The sequence below is a fragment of the Vipera berus genome, assembly GCF_964194415.1.
Source record: "Vipera berus genome assembly, chromosome: 1".
Classification (NCBI taxonomy): Eukaryota; Metazoa; Chordata; class Lepidosauria; order Squamata; family Viperidae; genus Vipera; species Vipera berus.
The window spans coordinates 237,540,951-237,555,842 of NC_138202.1; positions in this window are offsets into that span (position 1 = coordinate 237,540,951).

Below are 14,892 nucleotides of genomic sequence, written 5' to 3' on the forward strand. Positions count from 1 at the left end.
TCTTTCAGCATTTTTGCTAGATTACTTAGCTCTACACTTTCGAGTTGTTGCACAGGGGAATCTTCATCCTGTGTGGTGGCTTCTTCCACTGGTTGGTCAGTTTGTTGGTCAGTTTGTTCAGGTATTGGAACAATTTCTTCAGCCTGTTCATCATCATTGCTTGTTGTTTTCTTTTTAGCCAATGTTCCTAGATGTTGAATTTCCACATCTGTAAAAACTTTATTACGGATGATGAAACGTCTTTGATCCATTAATCGTTGTTCAGTTACATCACTTTCCAGATGCTTTTCCTTCCATAGTTGCATCATTCTTTTTTGAAATCCCCTGGCTGTTGGTTCTGCCTGGTAGTAGCATTGGATGATTTCTCGATTTTCTTCGGTTGTCCAGGTTTTGCGCTTTTGTTCCAGTCGCTTTACAGTTGTACGCTCTGGTTCCCCAGCAGTAGCAACTGAGCCCTGTGGCCCATTTTTCAACAGATATCCAGGAGCCATAGCATCTGACGTGGTCCTTGTTGACCTGGGCAACAACCAATCCGGTATGGATTTTTTTTAATTTCTTCTCATCATTGGTGATGGGAGGTGCCTGGGTTGGTTCACGGTGGCTAAGCCACTACCAATCAGAAGACTGGTAATCCCATAACTATAGGGACCGCACCCGATAGCTGTCCAGGCCCAGCCACGGGATGATTATTATTGTATTATTATTATTATTATTATTATTATTATTATTATTATTATTATTATTATTATTATTATTATTATTATTATTATTATTATTATTATTATTATTATGCCAGAGATTGAACTGATATGACTTAGGGATGTTTTGCAATGCTCCTGATGCTAATATAATGCCTATGTAATGGGACAAAAGTGATTTATTTTATTTATTTATTTTATTAGATTTATATACCGCCCCTCTCCAAGGACTCAGGGCGGTGTACAGGGCAATTAAAACGCTAACAACATGCAAGGTATAAAAATTAAAATAAGATTAAATCAATAGCCCTAAGTAATAAATACAGTCTAAAATTTAAAAATTTTTAAAATTTAAACACTAAAATCCAATCCCTCAGTCCAGGCCGGCCTGTTCAAACAACCAAGTCTTCAGGTTGCGGCGAAACGAGCGAAGGTCAGGAGCCATCCGGAGCTCAACCGGAAGCTGATTCCAGAGGGCAGGCGCGCCCACAGAGAATGCTCTCCCCCTGGGGGCCACCAGTCGACATTCCTTGACCGATGGCACCCTGAGGAGGCCCTCTCTGTGGGAGCGCACAGGACGATGGGAGGTTAACGCCGGCAAAAGGTGCTCCCGTAAATAACCCGGACCCATGCCATTTAGGGCTTTATAGGTCATCACCAGCACCTTGAATCTCACTCGGAAGACAATTGGAAGCCAATGCAGCTCGCGGAGCAGAGGTGTTACATGGGAGTATCGGGAAACCCCCATCACAACTCGCGCGGCTACATTCTGCACCAGCTAGAGCCTCCGAGTGGTATTCAAGGGCAGCCCCATGTAGAGAGCGTTGCAGTAGTCTATCCGAGAGGTCACGAGCACATGAGTGACTGTGAGTAAGGCGTCCTGGTCCAAATAGGGCCGCAACTGGCACACCAGGCGAACCTGGGCAGAAGCCCCCCTGGTCACAGCTCCTATATGATCTTCAAAATTGAGCTGTGAATCAAGGAGGACGCCCAAGTTGCGAGCCCTATCTACAGGGGGTAACACCTCACCCCCTATAGATAAAGATGGAATAGAATGGACAACCCAAGATGCCGGTACGCACAGTCACTCGGTCTTGTCGGGATTTAGACTAAGCCTGTTCCTCCCCATCCAGACCCTCACCGCCTCCAGGCAACGGGACATCATGGAGAGGGCATCACTGAGTTGATCTGGGGTGGAAATAAAAAGCTGGGTATCATCAGTGTACTGATGATACCCCACCCCAAAACCACGAATGATCTCGCCCAGCGGCTTCATATAGATGTTGAACAGGAGAGGCGAGAGGACCAACCCCTGAGGGACTCCACAAACGAGAGGCTTCGAGGCCGACCTCTGTCCCCCTGTCAACACCGACTGCGAACGACCCAGAAGGTAGGAGGAGAACCACTGTAAAACAGTGCCACCCACTCCCAACCCCCTGAGGCGCCACAGTAAGATACCATGGTCGATGGTATCAAAAGCCGCTGAGAGGTCTAAATGGACTAGGACAGAGGAGCAACCCCTGTCCCGAGCCCGCCAGAGATCATTCATCAGTGCGACCAATGCCGTCTCCGTGCTGTACCCGGGCCTAAAGCCCGATTGGTAGGGGTCCAGATAATCCGCTTCCTCCAGGAACAGAGGAAGCTGATGCCACCACACTCTCAACAACCTTCGCTAAAAAGCGAAGGTTGGAGACCGGACAATAGTTATTTAAAATAGCCGGGTCCAGGGCAGGCTTCTTGAGGAGGGGCCTCACCACCGCCTCCTTCAAGGCGGCAGGGAAGCTGCCCTCTCTCAAAGAAGCAGTTATTACTGCCTGGAGCCAGCCTCATGTCCCCTCCCGCGCTGCATAAACCAGCCAGGAGGGGCACGGGTCCAGTAAACAAGTGGTGGAACTCAGCCTCCCCATGATCCTGTCCACTTCTTCCGGAGTCTATGGTATATGAATGTATGTATTTATGTCTTATTTGTGTATGGCACATATATTCTACCATTCCAGGGATGAACGTGATTCTCATATTTATTTCCCCTGTCATTTATCATCATTAGGAATTAGGAATATGGTACTGTGTAGGACATACTATATTCCATAGGAAGTGAGAAATATGGTAAACCTTAGGGTGAAGAATCTATGCCTCGCTGGAATGTTTATAAGTAATAATACCATTCAAGATTTACCATAAAAAGATGTAACTAGAATGATTTCAATATGGTGCCTATTTGAATATCTCTACATAGCTTCCCTATCTCTATTTATTTAATCCACCTCTGTAAATATACTCTATTACATACCAACTTATCTATCATCTATCTATCATCTATCTATCTATCATCTATCTATCTATCTATCTATCTATCTATCTATCTATCTATCTATCTATCTATCTATCTATCTATCTACCTACCTACCTACCTACCTACCTACCTACCTACCTACCTACCTACCTACCTACCTACCTATCTATCTATCTATCTATCTATCTATCTATCTATCTATCTATCTATCTATCTATCTATCTATCTATCTATCTATCTATCCACCCACCAACCTAGTCTTGTATGTTGCTCCAGAGACACAATGGACTGTTCTACCATTTCTAAACTTAATCCTAGGTCCCAATTGCTAGTTTTCTGTCCAATGGACTCCTGGATTTAATTGCGCCTGAAGTGCTGCTCTAGATTAGAAAGCTTCTTACGCGGTGAATAATTGTACCAATTGTGACCTTGCACAGGGGATTCAAATAAGTTGGCTAGCGTTATAATCCTGGAATCAGTACATTCCTTAGTAAGTCAATCTGAAGCATAGAGGTAATGAGACAGGCCTCTCTGGAGCTTTATCCAAATGGATTTTCCATCACGAAATTTCCACCATGCACCGTGCAGTAGGCCAACAAAAGCAAAAATACATCAAAGGTGGTTTTGGTCTCATAGTTACAAGCACTTTGCTAGGTGCTTTTAGTTAGAAGACTCCTGGTAAAAGCATCTTCAAGGTCCCATAAAATAATATTCTATCACAGAAGAAAAGAAACATCCAAAAACTGAAGCCAAATATATGCACGAGGATGTGTAGAAATTAAAATAAAAATCAAAGGATATAAAAATACAATAATTCAGTTTGGAGTACTGTGTGAATATAAGTTCGATTGATTCTAATTTATAGGTTAGTTGCTAATGATATCCTTGTTTTTCTCTGAGACAGGAAATGACTGGATCACAAGGGTATATTTAATTTTTTTAAGAACAGAGAATACATTTTGAAAAGGGGTCTGCTACTATGATTAAAGAACAGATGTGCTTTCCACATGTATGCATTTTGTGGGGCACAATCCAATAAATGTAACTTTATTTAATTCTTTCTACATTAATGTACCTCAATATATAGATCTAAATCAGCCCTGAGTTATTCCTTGTAATTATGGATTCCGACACATGTATGTGGTGTTTCTATGTTCATGTCAATTTTGCTGTAGGTTTCTCAAGTGATTAATACAAATTTCAAAGCCTATATACCTTGGGTAAATGTGGAAGTAAATGTGCAGAGTTACCCAAAAGCAAAATCCAAAAAAATCAGGTGGCTGCCTTGAGCTCATAGGGTGTGGTCATGAACACAGAAGTAGACAGATAGTAGTAGTCTAGTAGATTGGTTGGCTGATTTTTCTTGGCTGCTACCCATATTATGGATAACTTTGATATACTGTTTTTTATCTTGTTTCAAAGTAATATTAGCCACTTAGAGTCAGGAATTTGAGTTTGGCAGCTATACAAACATAAATAAAGAAATGTTTAACAACTGGCTATCTAGGAAAAACAGTATCTATATATGTGTGTGTATACTGTATATATATATATATGTCTAGGTATATGTACAGTATATACACATGTATATGTATGCATATATATGTGTGTGCATGTGTGTTTGTGTGTGTTGAACATGTCTGTATTTAGTCAAAATACCTGATCCACTGCTGCTGCCTTGTCATTCACAACTATCTCTCTCGAGTGTCTCTAAGTCTCACCAATACAGCCAGCTTCATTGCTGCTGCTGTGCAGTGCCACTGGCTGCCAAACAGCTAATCAGCTTGCCAGACTCCCTTCAGCTGTGCTCTTAACTGTCTCATAAATTCCAGAAATTTTAATAACCGGCTCTCATGAACTGGTATGAGTTGGCTTCCGCACACCACTGAATACTGATAGAGGTGATATTGATAAAGGTGAAACATAATTTGAATTTACATTCTGACTTTCACAAAGTTCACTGGCTAGTGTTGATCCACTTGCTCTTTGAGACTACTCTGCCTAACAAAGAAATCACACGGCAGGACATGCCTTTCCACAAGCTTATAGCCTTGGCACAAACAATTTCTGAATATTATATTATTATTCCTGCTATGAAAAGATACACGGGAGCTACGCTGGATTATACCACTTCCGCAACAGAGTTTTTTTCTTTTTAAAAAAATATAAATTATTATTTCTGGTTTTCTCATTGAAATTCAACTACTAAAAATACTCTTTTATTTATTTATTTATTTATTTGTTTTTATAAACCGCCCTTCTCCCGAGGGACTCGGGGCGGTGTACAGAGTAAGGTAGGTATACAGATTGAACAATAGTGAAAAACAATAGTAAAAACAAACTGGGACCCCAATTAGAGCTATCAGGCCAGGCCGGACTGCTGGAACAGGTAAGTTTTTAAGTCGCGCCGGAAGGTGCGGAGGTCGGGGGCCATCCGGATTTCGGTTGGCAAGCAGTTCCAGAGTGCTGGCGCACTTTTGCCCATTCTATTCGTTCTTGTGGATGTGGACAATATAATATCCAAACCAAAAAAACATTGCTTTGTTCAGGATCTGTTTTTTTAAGCTGCTGGAATTCCAAAAGTAGGAGTAAAAAAAGAGACTTTTGCTGAGGAAGATTTTACCTTATACTATCATCTATTTCTGTTACTATTTGCTGTCTTATTATTTAGCTTCATTACTTATGAAATTAATGACAATTTGATCAGGGGTATTTTGTGTATATGTGGATGGATATATACATATAATTCACCAGAGGTCAAGCTTCACTCAAATGGCAACTTTACTGATCAATTGATACAAGAATTATAGATGAGAAACTATATTTTAAACTGTAAGGATATGTCTAAGGTCATTTCCCTTTAGTGACTTAATGGGCGTCTCCAGAGTAATGTAATTAAATAACACTAAAATAAGGTAAAGGTAAAGGTTCCCCCGCACATGCGTGCTAGTCGTTTCCAACTCTAGGGGCCGGTGCTCATGTCCGTTTCAAAGCTGAAGAGCCAGTGCTTGTCTGAGGACGTCTCCGTGGTCATGTGGCCGGCATGACTAGATGCCAAAGGCGCACAGAACGCTGTTACCTTCCCACTATAGTGGTCCCTATTTTTCTACTTGCATTTTTACGTGCTTTCGAACTGCTAGGTTGGCAGAAGCTGGGACGAGTAACAGGCGCTCACTCTGTTATGCGACACTCGGGATTCGACCCACCAAACTGCCGACCTTCTGATCGACAAGCTCAGCGTCCTAACCCACTGAGCCACCACGTCCCTTTTAACACTAAAATATTATATGTATTTTGTAGAGTAATGATGTGCCAAAATAATAGAAATGAAGACAGTCTTCATAGCCCTTCAATAATGGCTGAGTGATGCTAGAGGACATCTTATCATTCTGCCATTGTTGAAGTAGTATAAAGTCTTCTTCATTATTATCAGCCAGTAGGCCAGGGGTCTCCAAACTTGGCAACTTTAAGACTGGTGGACTTCAACTCTCAGAATTCTTCAGCTAGCTTGGATGACTGAGGAATTCTGGGAGTTGAAATTCACAAATCTTAAAGCATGGATGACTGAGGAATTCTGGGAGTTGAAATTCACAAATCTTAAAGTTGCCAGGTTTGGATACCCCTGCGCTAGGCCAACAGTAATGGATATGGCCAAAAGCAACATCCTAAGTTAAATGCTATGGTTCATCTATAGGTTTTCCTCATTCTGGAACTTCAAGATAGCCCCCATTTAATGCACTTCTTGTGAGATGTGCTCCTAAATATAAAATCTGGCACCTAGGATATTGTCAACTGCCAGCATCCAGCTAGTGTGCACATTTGCAATATTTCAAACCAGACTGAACAAATGTTTGCTATTTTTCTTATATCCTTTTCCTAGAATCTACCAATACAACTGTGTTCTGGTAGTAGCCAATTCTTAATAAACAATCGGAAAAGCAACGTTATGCTTTTCAGAGGAAAAAGTTAAGTAGCCCCATTGTATTGCTTTTCTTCAGCCATCAAATGAACCCCAAAGACCTGCCCCTTCTCACAGTACAGTTAATTAGCCAGCTATTGCTGCTCAAACACTGTTGAATGTCAGTCTCAGTTTTCAAGAGGGGTCTTGTAATGGAAACACAGAACAATTAGATATTCCTTTAGTGATCTTATTTTTTTAAAAATCTGAATGTGGAAAAAAGCAGACAGGAATAAGATTGCAGCTATAGTGAAAATCAGTCAGCTAGAAAATACGCAGCTGTCTCTTCCTTTTTCACACTGCCTTCTGGATAGTGTTCCTGCTTTAACATTTTTTTGCGGCAACTCTAGGATGAGGTATAAACAGTAGTGTTTGTTCCCCTCCTCCCTGTTGCGTCTTCAGATCCAGAATCAGGGTTTCTCAACTGGGGTTCAGTAGAACCTTAGGGTTCCATGAGAGGTCACTGGGGTTGGGGTTCCCTGGAAATCATGATTTATTGAAAAAAAGCAGAGACCAAACAAAAAACTTGCCTTGGTGGAGCAGTGGGCTAATGCCTCCTTAAGTAACACCAGCTGCCTGCAATTAGTGCAGGTTCGCGTCCCACCAGGCTCAAGGTTGACTCAGCCTTCCATCCTTCCGAGGTAGGTAAAATGAGGACCCAGATTGTTGGGGGCAATTAAGCTGACTTTGTAATAATGCCGCTTGGGGTGTGTGTGAAAGCCCTAATAAGCAGGCATATACATAGAATGAAGGCTACTGCTAAGCTTGTAATGCCGCCCTGAGTCTTCAGAGAAGGGCGGGATATAAATGGAATTTAAAAACAAACAACCTCCGCACAAGCCGAGGATGAGGAGTGAGGAGTGAGCCGAGCTAAGAAGTGAGAAATGAGCAAGGAATTGGGAGGAGAGGAGAGAGGAGCAGCAAGCAGTGAGAGAGGGAGAGGATGGGAGAGGGAGAGGGAGATGCTCTTTGGACTTCCAAGTCAGGGTTTTCCTTCCTTGTTGGGGTGCACCTGCTTTTATTCAGACCCAGGAGCCCATAAGGGGGAGGGGTCTCAGACATGTGCCAGATATCTGGGGCTGAGTTGGCCTGGGCACCAGTGGCAGGAAGAGCCACCACCCACATAGATGTGAGGGAGGGGAGGAAAGGAGGGAAAGAGGGAAGGAGGAAGGGGAAAGGAAAACGTTTTAATTCTTTATTTTTACTTTACGAATGCTGTTAATGCATACATACAGGCCTATACATGGAATGAATATAATCATTTTGTAACTTCTGGCCTATATTTGAGCCTGAATGTACAAGGATTCCCCTACATCAGAACAACATTTGGAGGGTTCCTTCAGGTTCAAAAGGTTGAGAAAGGCTGACTGAAATGAAACATAAAGGTAAAGGTAAAGGTTCCCCCGCACATGCGTGCTAGTCGTTTCCGACTCTAGGGGCCGGTGCTCATCTCCGTTTCAAAGCCAAAGAGCCAGCGCTTGTCCGAGGACGTCTCCGTTGTCATGTGGCCGGCATGACTAGACGCCAAAGGCGCACGGAATGCTGTTACCTTCCCCCACCGTAGTGGTCCCTATTTTTCTACTTGCATTTTTATGTGCTTTCGAAGTGCTAGGTTGGCAGAAGCTGGGACGAGTAACAGGTGCTCACTCTGCTACGCGGCACTCGGGATTCGACCCGCCAAACTGCCGACCTTCTGATCGACAAGCTCAGCGTCCTAACCCACTGAGCCACCGTGTCATAGCACATAGCACGTGCCATTTAGGAGAACGGATTGCCCAATTTTTTAAGTGCTGGCACTCAATTGTTGTACAAGAATGTCCATATGAGATTTACAGCATGGGGATGAATTTTTTTTTGTGTGTGTGTGGGGGAAAATCATGAACTTTGATGTTAAGTAAACCTTATTCTCTTCTTCAGATTTATCCACAGTAATATAATTCTCCCTCACTCTGGCCAGGTAGCTTGAAGCCTTAAGTCACAACATGCTTGCTTAAGTCACAATGTGCTTGAGAAGTATTTATTTTATTTTATTTTATTTTTTATTAATAGGAAAAAAGAGAAAGAAAAAGAACAAAACACAGAAATAATAAAGATGGGAATACATACATTGTCAAAGAGAAGAGAAAAAAATACAAAAATGCTTGAGGAATATTGATGAATTATTTTATATGCATTTATATACTTTTGGGTGAGTAGAGAGCTAATGATTTTAATACCTACTTGTCACCCTTTTGCATAAATAGATATCCTACTTTAAACTGCTTATAAAGCATGCTTCCAATGGAAAAATGTTCAGTTATTCATGATCCTACTCTTAATATAGTTCCAAAGTCTTGGAAAAACACTTTTCTTAAGAAAAAGAAGAACCCACATATTTACACGAACTATTATTTAAAAAGATAATGTTTCCAACTGGATGCTGTTGATATACAGTAAATAGCTTGCAATTTGTCTGAAAATATGATAATCGGGGAAATACAGGACTGATTTTTATTTAGGGCTAAATAATTGCAATGGGGACTGGTTACTAAAACTGACATCTTTAATGTATCAGGGGATTTCTCAGAATTTTTGAAAGTTTTTATCCAGAACAATTGCCCTCTTTCCCTCTCGGTATATTGCTAAGCCTTTCATTTTGCTCTCTGATTTTAATGAACTTGAAGTCAGTAGTGCTTCTTGCCTATGGTCATCTCTCCTCTAGGCTATGCTACTACGTGACCCTTAAACCTGTCCTTCGTTTTCATTAGCAAAATAAGAGCAGACCCTTTGATGGCTCTAAAATTGCCTAGTGTCTTATGAACATCCATAGTCTTTTTTCTAACAATGCTCCTTTGAAAGTTGCAGGGATTGGAATATACGGATATAGTCAGTGGTGAGATTCAGCCAGTTCGCACCACTTCAGCAGAACCAGTAGCTATTTTTTTGTTGCCCAGGCCCAGAATGGACTTCCAGAAGAGAACCGTTTGTTCACATATTTGAATCCCATCACTGGGTATATTGTTCTTATGTCTTTTCTTGAATCTAGATGCATTAGGTGCTTTGAACTATGAGGGACCATTGCAGTGCAGATGGATAGATAGCGAAATGGAGAAAGAGATAATGATAGTTATATAGAAGATGGATAGACAGACAGTCTATCGACATATTTCTTTGGGACATACATTTTTAGGTATGTCATATCCTTTTATTATTACTAAGCAGTTATTAAATAGCAAACAACCCCTGGTGTTTGACAGAATCTTGATGATGGATTTATATTAAGTTCATATTTGGCAGCAAATATAGGAAATTCGTAGAAGCAGGTTGAGATCCAGGTCTATATTTGAAGTAGAGTAGTTCAAGATCCTGAAATCCCACATGGCTTCATAGATAAAAGCAGGATGGGAAAATAGTTTTTCAGAACATTTTGCATCCAACCACTTTGATCCAAAACAAATTCCATGACTCACTAGATTGCATAGGTTAAACTCTCAATGTCCACTTTAGTTCGGACATTTTTCATTCACTTATTAACTCACATAATAGTTTGGAAAGGCAGTTAGCAGTAATGGTCTATTTGGCAGCTGAAGTCAAATGCATCATATACTTTCTTCCCGTTATTATTGGAAAGAAAATGAACCAGAAATAGGATTCCAAAAACCATTTGCTTTTTAAAGGATTTCTTACTTATAACAAGTGGCTTGTTAGTACAAAATGGTTGTAGAAGAAACAGAAAATGCAATCTCTAGTGGTGTTTGTCAGGTTGTAATTTACATACTTTGTATATGCTGCCATTCTGGAATTCATAAGAACATATGAAAATGGAAAAAAAAAGTCCTGATGGATCACAAAATAGGCTCACCTAATTTGGAGAGAGATTTTTTCCAGAGAGCAATCAAGTGCCAGTGGGAAGCGAGAAAGATCAAAGCTGTCTCTTGCTGCTGCAGCTGGTAACAATAAGCTTCTTGCTTTGGAAGCTAGAAAGATTATTGCCATCCTCTTATTTAGCATTGGGAAAGTTCTCTCTAAGACAAAAAAGCTATCACGACTTTCTATAGAGATTCTCAGTCATCCAGGTCATAATTATCCCAAAGATGCTTTTTCACGAAGCATCTGGATTTTTCCCAAAGCATAATCAAGAGATTTAAAAAGTACAGAAAAGAGCCACCAAAATAACGAGAAAATAGGGCTGCAGGAGAAAAAGGAACTCATTAAAGGTATAGAAAAGTGTGCATATTGTGGTATGAATTAGCTAGTACAACCAGGGTTCATCCATTGAAATTGCCATGGAGAATATGAAACATGAGGACATTTATGCAATTATTGGTTAATTCATGAAAATCATGATATCCCAAAGATGCTTTTTCACAAGGCAACTGGACTTCCTTGTTTTTCTTTGAAGACGTTTCACTTCTCATCCAAGAAGCTTCTTCAGACCAGATGGTGGGGAATGGAAAGATTTATACTCCTGCAGACAGCTGTTAATTTGCATTCTTTTAGTGAGTTGTTAATGCTACCTGGAGGCTTATCTGTGCCTCAAGTGTCACCTGAGTAGTGCAAATGTGTATGGAGCCTTCTTGGAACTGTTGAAAAGACTGTGTTGTAGACTGGAGATATATGATGTTGTATCCCTCCCCCTCTGTTGAGAGAAGGCTGTTCAATTTTGACATAGATGGCCTCTTTGATCCCTCTTTCAAACCAGCGGTCCTCTTTGTCCAAAATGTGGGCTTTTCTGTCTTCAAAAGTGTGACCTTTGTCTTTTAAATGCAGATGGACTGCTGACTCTTGTCCTGATGGGTGTGTTCTCCTATGTTGTGCCATGTGTTTATGAAGTGGTTGTTTTGTTTCCCCAATGTACACATCTTGTTGACAACTGAAGATGTCATAGTAGTGAAAAAATGTGTGCTACAAGACAGCACTCTAGATGACAGAACCAATCTCAGCCCTGACCACATATGTGCCATGCTGGACATCTGCCTGACCAGAGAGGGTTTCTACAGACAAAACCACAGCTGCACCATGTCCCCCATTGTGGCCAATCTCTACATGGAAGAGGCAGAAACCAAAGCCCTAAATTCCTTCACAGGAATTCCATCCATTCACTGGTATAGGTATGTGGACGATATTTGGGTCAAGATCAAAACACAAGAATTGGAAGCATTGACCAAACCTATCAACTTAGTGGACAGATACATCAAATTCGCACATGAAGTGGTTAAGGAAAATAGTCTAGCCTTCCTTAATGTATACATTAAGGAAGACAGAAGCCTTAACACTGAAATTTACAGAAAATCCACACACAGAGATCAATATTTACATTTTGATTCACACCACTCACTGGAGCACAAAATGGGAGTTATCAGAAATTCTACACCACAGAGCTGAAGGCCTGGCTACCAGCAAAGAACAAGAAGTAAAACACATCAAGGAAGCCCTCAGAACATGTGGCTATCCCAAGTGGGCTTTCATCAAATCTCAAAAAAGACCTAGCAGGAGCTCTTTCACAACAGACCAAAAAAATAAAATAAACAAAGCAACGTAGTCATTCCATATGTTGCAGGAATATCACAAAAGCTCAGGAGGATCTTCAGCCAACACAACATATATGCACACTTCAAACCCAAGAATACACTAAGACAGAAGCTGGTCCACCCCAAGGATAAAACACCCAGACACAAACTGAGCAATGTGATTTATGCAGTACAATGCAGTGAGCCATGTGAGGAAACAAATGAACAGCTGCCTGCAGGAGTATAAATCTTTACATTCCCCACCAACCAATCAAATCTGAAGAAGCATTTTGGATGAGAAGCGAAACATCTTCAAAGAAAAACAAGAAAGTCCAGTTTCCTTGTGAAAAAGCATCTTTGGGATATCATGACTTTCCTGAATTAACCAATAATTGCATAAATGTCCTCATGTTTCATATTCTCCATGGCAATTTCAGTGGATGAACCCAGTGTCATGGTTCCGATAGAGATGAAACCTATCAAAAGAACTTCAGGTCAAAATTCTTCCTTAAAGAACATTTTATTCACAGTATCAGCACTACATAGCTGAACCCAAAACCTAAATTCTCTTCCCCCAAATACAAAGTAACAAAGCACAATTCCCACCCTCAATAAACTGTCATAGCTCACATTTCCCAATTAGTGAAAAGCCCGGGCTTCCTTCACAGCTCCTCAGTGTTATCGTTATGGCTAGCTGAGCTTTCATTCCAACCCCACTTCCTGCTACACCTGATTCCTAAAAGCAAGAAAAAGGAAAGGAAAGGAGAAGAGAAAATGGCTGCATTTTCATCAGTGGTCAAAGCGGGAACATCCAATGTTAGCAGTGTTGACACCCAGGTTGTATTAGCTTAAAAAGGTAAAGGTTCCCCCGCACATGTGTGCTAGTCGTTTCCAACTCTAGGGGTCAGTGCTCATCTCCGTTTCAAAGCCGAAGAGCCAGCGCTTGTCCGAGGATGTCTCCGTGGTCATGTGGCCGGCATGACTAGACGCCAAAGGCGCACGGAGCGCTGTTACCTTCCCACCGTAGTGGTCCCTATTTTTCTACTTGCATTTTTACGTGCTTTCAAACTGCTAGGTTGGCAGAAGCTGGGACGAATAACAGGCGCTCACTCTGTTACGCGATACTCGGGATTCGACCCGCCAAACTGCCGACCTTCTGATCGACAAGCTCAGCGTCCTAACCCACTGAGCCACCACGTCCCTGTATTAGCTTACTCGTACCATAATATGCACACATTTCTATACCTTTAATGCGCAGTCCTTGAGTTCCTTTTCTTTTTCTCCTGCACCCCTATTTTCTCGTTATTTTGGTGGCTTTTTTCTGTACTTTTTAAATCTCTTGATTATGCTTTTGGAAAAGGACCGATTCAGAGTATGAAGAGTAATGACAAATGCAGCCCTGCTACAGAGTTGGATAAGCTCTGGTTCAGAAGGCTGTACAATTTCTACACATACTTTTTTCGCAATTTATCATGCATAACAAGTTGGTATATTTTATTAGCTATGCTGACATACCATACTAGCACAGTAGGAGCAGAAAAGCATTCAAAATCCCTCTAGGTTAGTTGTACATCCCCAGAAAAAGATTCCTCAGGATTGGGAACATTGTGTTCATTGTAAAATCAGGCAACTATCCCAAAAGAAAAACTCAAGGCAAGGGAACACCACAATCTCCTATGGGAGAAATTAAATATACAAGGAAATTGAATGAGCCAAACCTCAAGGACTTTTCTCCCCTCACCCCACCCACGTGCAAATTATTCCACGTTGAGGAAAGGAGGAAGTAACTAGAGAAGGAGTGAGGGATTTTTTTGCTTAAATACACTTGGTAGATCCCATCCTATTGTCATCTTTTGGGTAGACCTGCTTTAAAAACTAAGTTTGTTTTCCAAATACACAGATGTACTTTAGTATTCAGACTCCGAAACGTATTTTCTCTGTCCTAGAAGATACTCAAGGGAAGCAAAAGAAATGAGTTCAAAGTGTTTCCCAAAAGTGAGTTTTATTGAGAAAGAATGAGGAATGGTGAGAAGCTATAAGATATGGGGGCCAAAGGTTGATTGCTTAGGACTGAAAAAGAGAAAGGGTAGGAACAGCCTTGGAAATGGTGATTAAAAAAATACATTTAAACACAGGTGGAGAGTGAAGTAATTTCAATTTAGTCTGGAATTTATAGATTCAAAGTTGACACCACAGTAAAGACTGTTCCCAACTCTCAGAGGTAACACCAGCTGACTGTGATACAATGTTTGGTTCTAATGTCAGTTGTTATTGGAGAACTAATGACAGAACGTATGAGCTATGAGTTTGTGCTCTGTCTTAGGTGGATAATGATTCCTCCATGTCAATAAGCTAATTGGGTTAAGAGCCAGCTGCATAACCAAATCTTTAATATTTTGAGAAATAGCAGTTGACAGAAATATAACCCACTGGAAGAGCTAGATGGCCAGAAGA